Source organism: Cervus elaphus, chromosome 14, assembly GCF_910594005.1.
Source record: "Cervus elaphus chromosome 14, mCerEla1.1, whole genome shotgun sequence".
Taxonomy (NCBI): domain Eukaryota; kingdom Metazoa; phylum Chordata; class Mammalia; order Artiodactyla; family Cervidae; genus Cervus; species Cervus elaphus.
The window spans coordinates 44,096,191-44,103,128 of record NC_057828.1 but is presented as its reverse complement, the minus strand read 5'-3'; the positions used below and the strand labels follow the sequence as shown (position 1 = coordinate 44,103,128).

At 46.9% G+C, this 6,938-nt stretch overlaps 1 long non-coding RNA gene across 1 annotated transcript; it reads right to left on the bottom strand.

Moving 5' to 3' along the window:
• Positions 1–2,673: 2,673 nt before the first annotated feature.
• LOC122707977 lies at positions 2,674–6,839 on the bottom strand. The gene is made up of 2 exons (XR_006344973.1): positions 6,389–6,839; positions 2,674–3,246 (listed from the first exon to the last, which is right to left on the bottom strand). It is a non-coding gene; the product is annotated as an uncharacterized LOC122707977 (long non-coding RNA).
• Positions 6,840–6,938: the final 99 nt, after the last annotated feature.

Here is a 6,938-nt window from a genome sequence, read left to right as displayed (position 1 = left end):
TGTGAGCGGAGACCTCGTGGAGCCTGCAGCAGAGACTGAGAACCAGTGAGCAGGCAGCAGTGGGTGAAAGCAAACACCAAGATAAACCCCACCTCAGATAGGCATCCGGGGCACCGCAGGGCTCAGCAGCATAGCTGACCTTGTTTGTGTTTCTGAGCAATCACTGAGGAGCAGCCAGAGCTCTCACATGCCTCCTTGGACTCCAACCCCATCCACGTGGAGAGATGGGAGGCCACACAGAGAAAAGGAGGCAGCAGCCTGAACTCAGGACAGAGCTGGGACAGGCAGTGGAAGTGGGAGGCAGTCGGCATATTTAGTGAGGGGCCTGTGAGATCAATCTGCCTGCCAATGCAGGAGGCATAGGTTCGATCTCTGGGTCAGGAAGATCCCTTGGAGAAGGAAATGGCAACCCACTCCAGTATTCTTGCCTGGAGAATTCCACGGACAGAAGAGCCTGGTGGGCTACAGTCCAGGTGGTCACAAAAGAGATGGACAACAACAATAACAATCTCAAACTCCCAATCCAGCAATCCTCTTTATGTCACCAGCTGTATGCATATGTGTGTGTGTGTGTGTGAGCACATGTGATCTCACAGTTGTTCAGTTGTTAAGTTGCGTCCAACTCTTTGCAACCCCTTGGACTGTAGCATGCCCAGCTTCCCTGTCCTTCACCATCTCCCAGAGTTTGCTCAGATTCATGTCCATTGAGTCAGTGATGCTATCTAACTATCTCATCTGCTGCCTCCTTCTCCTTTTGCTTTCAGTCTCGGGGATTAGCAGATGCAAATCACTATACACACACACACACACACACACACACACAATGGATAAGCAACAAGGTCCCTGCACAGGGAACTTTTTTCAATATCCTGTAATAAACCATAATGGAAAAGAATATGATAAAGAATGTATAGATACATATTGTTGTTGTTTAGTTGCTAAATCATGGCCATCTCTTTTGCAACCACATGGACCATGTAGCCATGTAGGCCACCATGCTCTTCTGTCCATGGGATTCTCTAGGCAAGAATAATGGAGTGGGTTGCCATTTCCTTCTCCAAGGGATCTTCCCGACTCAGGGATCAAACCTATGTCTCCTGCATTGGTGGGCAGACTCTTTACCACTGAGCCAATGGGGAAGTCCACATATATTATATATATATATACAATTGAATCACTTTGATGTTCAGCAGAAATTAATACAATGTTGTAAATCAACTATACTTCAATAAAAATAAAGAGGATGGCTGGAGAATAGATGAGGGGAATGAAGAAAATACCATAAGACTGAGAGTTAGAGTGCAGCTGAGGGGCTGGACCTGTCTTGGGCAACAGCCAGTTACATTGCTTTCTTTCTGGCTGACATCTCACATGACCACTGGGACACAGCAGGGCACAGGCAGTTTCGTTTCTGCCTTCTCCACACTCACCATGGGGTCTGTAGGGCGTTGTGATGGGTTCTCTGATAGCTGACTTGAGCACTTGGATGTCTGGAGGCATGAGGAAATATTGCTAAGAGTTCAGTGAGGCTGTCCCAGGATGGGGCTCACCCAGCAGTAATTTTCATAGGGCCCCGAGGAGCTGGCAAAGCAACTGGAACATTAGGAATTATTGGATGCATTTTAGGGCTCAAGAAGGAGTATTCAAGGAGACTGACTGGGGCCTATAAAAGTTAGTGATGGATGCTGCCATAAGTCTCAATTCTGTGCCATTGGGATAATTGTTTCAGAATCAGTCTCCCAAAATGAAGGGCATTATTATAAGAAAACTCCTCACATTTGTACCTATTTATATATATATATATGTGTGTGTGTGTGTGTGTGTATGAATAAAATTGGTAAAATGTCTCTATTAATGAAAAATGTTCATCTATGTTTATATAAACGAATTTAATAATAAAAAAAAAGAATCGGTCTCCCTTTCTTCTGACTAGTGATACTAACAGATGCCTCCCTGGAGAGGAGGCTCTCACACCTCCTGGCAATGTCCAGGCTCTTCAGAAAACCCAGGAAGAGAGGAGCAGAGTCACCCACCCTAACATGCTCCCCCAACCTCCGGGGCATGTGCTTCTCCAGGAACCATCCCTTGCCCGGCTCTGAGTGAGTGATGCCATGAACACAGATGATCTTATTGACAAGTCACAATGACCTTTGATACTTTCAGAAACTTGGTATCAACCAGAGACCAGGCCAAAGGATCTGGGAGCTCAAGAAAGCCATCCTGACTCCAACCCTACAAGGTTCCACTCAAGTTTCATCACTTCTACTGCCCATCCCCCACTGTCTTTGCTCAGAAAGAAATAGATCACATCCTCAGATACAAAGAACAACCCTGACTGATCTTGAGTGGCCTCAGCCTGCAGCAGCTTGAAGCGACACTTTGGTTCCCAGCCAGAGATTGAGGTCAGGTCTCAATCCTAACCACTAAAAAAGATCCTGATGCTGGGAAAGATTGAGGGCAGGAGGAGAAGGGGGCAACAGAGGATAAGATGGTTGGATGGCATCATAAACTCAATGGACATAATCTGAGCAAACTCTAGGAGACAGTGAAGGATAGGCATGCTGCAGTCCAGGGGTGTCAAAGAGTTGGACTGAACAACAAGACCAGTGGTCAGTGACATAGCCCTGGCCCTTCGGCTTTGCAGAAAAGAATTCCCACAAAGACAGAAAATAGTGAAACAAAGTATTTATTAGGAGGAAAAACAGAGTACAATATGTGTGGATATACACAAGGGCGGGCTCAGAGGGAAAGTGTCCTCGTGGTAGTTTGAATCACTTTTATGGGGCATTTCTTCCAGGTTTCCTTTGACCAATCGTGCTTTGCCTGGTCCTGAGGCTGCCCTGGTTTAGTTCAGGGTCCTCCCACATGTGCATGCGCATCTCTTGGCCAAGATGGAGTCTAGTGCAGATGACCGTAGGTAGGTAGACATCACTTACTATGAGGTGATGCCCCCTCCTTTTTTGACCTCCAAGGAGCCTTTCTGCGCATGTGTAGTTGGGGAGGTCTGCTTAACTTCAAGTATGAGGACGATGTGGTCTTTTATCTCTTATCTGGCAGGGCCCAGCCTCCTCCATTATCTTCCTTGTAGGGAGTTTCTGCTATTATAATGGTGTCCCCTGTGGCTCAGAAATAAAGAATCCACCTGCAAGTCAGGAGCCACAGGAGACATGGGTTCGATCCCTGGATCAGGAAGATCCCCTGGGGAAGGGCACGGCAACCCACTCCAGTATTCTTGCCTGGAGAGTCCTACGGACAGAGGAACCTGGCTGTTTATAGTTCATAGGGTTTCAGAGAGTCAGACATGACTGAAGCAACTTAGCACACATGCACAAACTGTTATTATGAAGTTTCTGTTCACAGGGAAGAAACTGTTCAGCTGGGGGGCCATCTATCTCCTGCCTCATGACCAACGAAACACCTCGGGCTTCCCCTACCCTGCCAGACCTTAGGCCAAGAAACACAGAGCTGGTGTGTTTGGGTCAAGCTGAGAAGAAGCACTGGGGCAGGGGTCTCCAGATTGAATCCAGATGCAGCATAATCCTGGTAGCACCCAGGGGCCACGGCTCTGCCTTTCGGCCCCTTCCCTGATGAGCTCCCTGGGGAGGGCCTGCTCTCTCACAGGTGGTGTGACTTTCAGACAATATTTTGGTTACTTTCTCTGTTTTGTTTCTTTCTGTTGATGTCACCCACTTGCGGAAGTGGCCAGATCACAGCAGAACTGTTGAGTGTCCAGTACATTGTGGCCCAGAAGACAGTTAAAAATAATTTCAAAGCCTTTTTATATTCAGTGCTTCCCCCCACCCGGGGCCTGTTTATCACTCTCTCTATTTTTGAGATGCAGAAAGAAATTCAGAGAGATTAAGCAACTAATCCAAGGTCACACAGATATAGATAAGCAGCACTGGGCGGGGGCGGGGCGGGGGGACAGTAAAGGCTGGGTAGGCGGCAGCATGCTGAAACACTGAGGTCCATCTCCAAGGCTTTGCTAGTGGGAAAGAGGTATAAGCGTCTCCCAGTCCAAGGGGCCTTTCCCTGGGGCTTCAATTCAACAGGCATGTATCAGGAGCCAGGAGATGCTGAGAGATGCCAGAATATGCTGTGGTTTTTTCATAGCAGTCAGCAGTGACCTGCTTATTGAGCACCTACAAAGTGCCAGAAGCTATGTCAAGCATGCATCACCCTGAGGTTTAAGACCACTCTGCCAGGAGGCAGAGCAGGGATCCAAATAATACCATTAAAGGACACAAGTGACCATGGGAAAGAAATGGCTGTGACTGCTTCATTGGGCATTTGTATAACCAGAAGCACTGAGTGGCTTCCTGACAGAATCTGGATTATTCTGAAGACAAATGGGTGGCAGGTTTTCCCCCGTGCCCATGATGGAAGTGGTGCCACCACACTGGTTTAGCTGCTGTATTCCAGGCAAGTGTGGAGGTTGCAAGAGCCTCCCAGGGCTTGCAGTCTAGATTGTGGAGGGTGCGGGGAGACAGACAATAAACATGTCAACAAGTAAATGGAGAGGTCAATACCTTCAAGTACTGATAAATGCTACAAAGGAAAAAAAGTAGGATGGTTACTACCATCTTTGAAAACAGTTTGACAATTTCTTAACAGTTCAAGTATACACATACCATGTGATCCAACCATTCCATTCTAAGACAATCACCCAAGTAGGTGTTCAATAACTATTCCCTTAATGAATAAATGAATACATTTATTCTGCATGTCAGTTTTTTGGGTTTTGTTTTGTTTACAATTGTGGTAAAAAGAAATAAAGTTTACCATCCTAACCATTTTTAAGTGTACAGTTCCTGTAATGTAAAGTACAGGCTTCCCTGATGACTCATGGTAAAGAATGCCTGCAATGCAGGAAACCCAAGTTTGATCCCTAGGTCAGGAAGATCCTCTGGAGAAGGGAATGGCATTCCACCCCAGTATTCCTGCCTGGAGAATCCCATGGACAGAGGCTACAATGAGGTCGCAAAGAGTCAGACATGACTGAGCAACTAACACACACACACAATGTCAAGTACATTCACCTTGTTGTGCCATGTCATTTCCTTTTCATCCTGAAGGTACTGAGGATAAAACTCAGCCGAGACAGACAGAATTGGTCAGGGACATGAAAAATTTAAACTTGACTTCCAGAAGTGTACTCCCTAAAAAATATGGCCCAAAGCCTGTGCTTTGTGAAGGTCCACTTGTCCTTCCATAGTCAGAGTGGGTCCTGGCAGGAACTCTGGCTCATTTGAGAACAGTTTCACTTTCCTTTGTCCCTTTGGGCTCCCTCCCCCACCCCTGCTCGGTCTGCCCCACCTCCGCCTTGCCCCAGAGGGCCTCTGGCCCCAGCTGGTCAGATGAAGGCAGTGTCACTGCAGGGACATTCCAGAGATCCAGCCTTGTGCTTCATCTGGCTCCAATCTGTCTTCCCCTCCTTGCCTCACTCCATCTTTGCATCTCAGCCTGGGCTGTATTTTCCCGTGATGTGGGCAGTGGAGGTGAGTGGCTACATGTCACAGTCCTGAAATGAGACCTCCTTGGTCCCCAGCCCAGTTTCATACCAACTAGGGATATGCCTTTGGGCAAGCCCCTTAACTCCTCTTAACCTCAGTGATCTTATGGTAAATCAGCATAAGAATGGCACCCACACCACAGCGGTTGTTATGAATATTTATTATGAGCACTTTTCACATTGTCTGCCACAAAACTGTACTTAATAAATGTCAGCTCTAATCCCAGGAATTGTTTGTTTTGCATTTGCTCCTTACGAGGTGATCAGTTTTATTACATATCTACATGCTTGGATTAAACACCTCTAGGATCTAGGTTTATAGGAGACATCTCTTAGAAGGAAACAATATAATAATAATGTTATAATATCCAATAGCTATTGAGGAATTCCTCTTTTCTAGGTACTATGCCAGTAACAATAATTAGTGATAATTAACTAATAATGAATATCAAAACAGTAGCAAGTCCTGATCGAGTGCTGTCTGCCAGGCAATGTTCTAAATGTTTTTATATATTAACAAATCCTTATTAACAAATTCAAAATAACTATCCTTCAAGGGAGATATTATTTCCCTCATTTTACAGATCAGAAAACTGAAGCACAGATAGGCAAAGTGACTTGCTCAAGTAGAACCAGTAAGTAGACAAAGTTAGAACTCAAACTCATTTCTCTGGTCCAGCTAGTCCTCTGGGCTCTGAATCTCAAACAATCGTGCCCAGTGTAGCCATCTGTCCCGCCTCTCTCTGAAGCTTACCAGCTCTCCGTTACTCTGGCAGATGTGCTATTCTGCTCAGGGGGCTAGACAGCTGTGTCTCCAAAAGGGACATTCAAACAGGCCAGCGGACCCCGCGGCCCTGCAGAAGACCTCACACCCACCTGGAAAACTCTGTTCTTCATATCTGGAGAGAGTCTGTGTCTTGATAGGATCTTAGGACCCACCCAGGCAGTCTTTCAGGTTTCCACGTGGTCTCTCCCCTCCTGGAAATAAGAATAAGCACTTAGAGGGGATCCCAACAGTCTCGAATAAGTCTTCCTCACCTTTAAAGTAAGTGTCAGAATCATTTTTTTCTTCAAACATGAATTAGTTCATTCATCCTCACAAGGATTCTATGAGATTCTTCACTTTCACTGGGGAAGGAGGAGAGACTGTGCCCTCAGGGATTAGACACCAGCTGTTGCCACATCTGCAGTTTGTACTTGGAGGTTCCCCCAAGTTCTCCTGGCTGCAGGTGGCCCCGTCAGCCCACCTGCTGGGATTTTAACTCGGCGAGATATTGCGCCCTTTGCGACACAAATCTAGATATTCTCCAGCCGCCCCCTGCCCCCCGCCCCGTAACTACCTGGGCGGTGGCGACGGTAAGGCTCGAGTGGCACGACGCCGTCTCCTAGCAACCGGGCAGTCGTCACATGACCTATTCACGTGGCC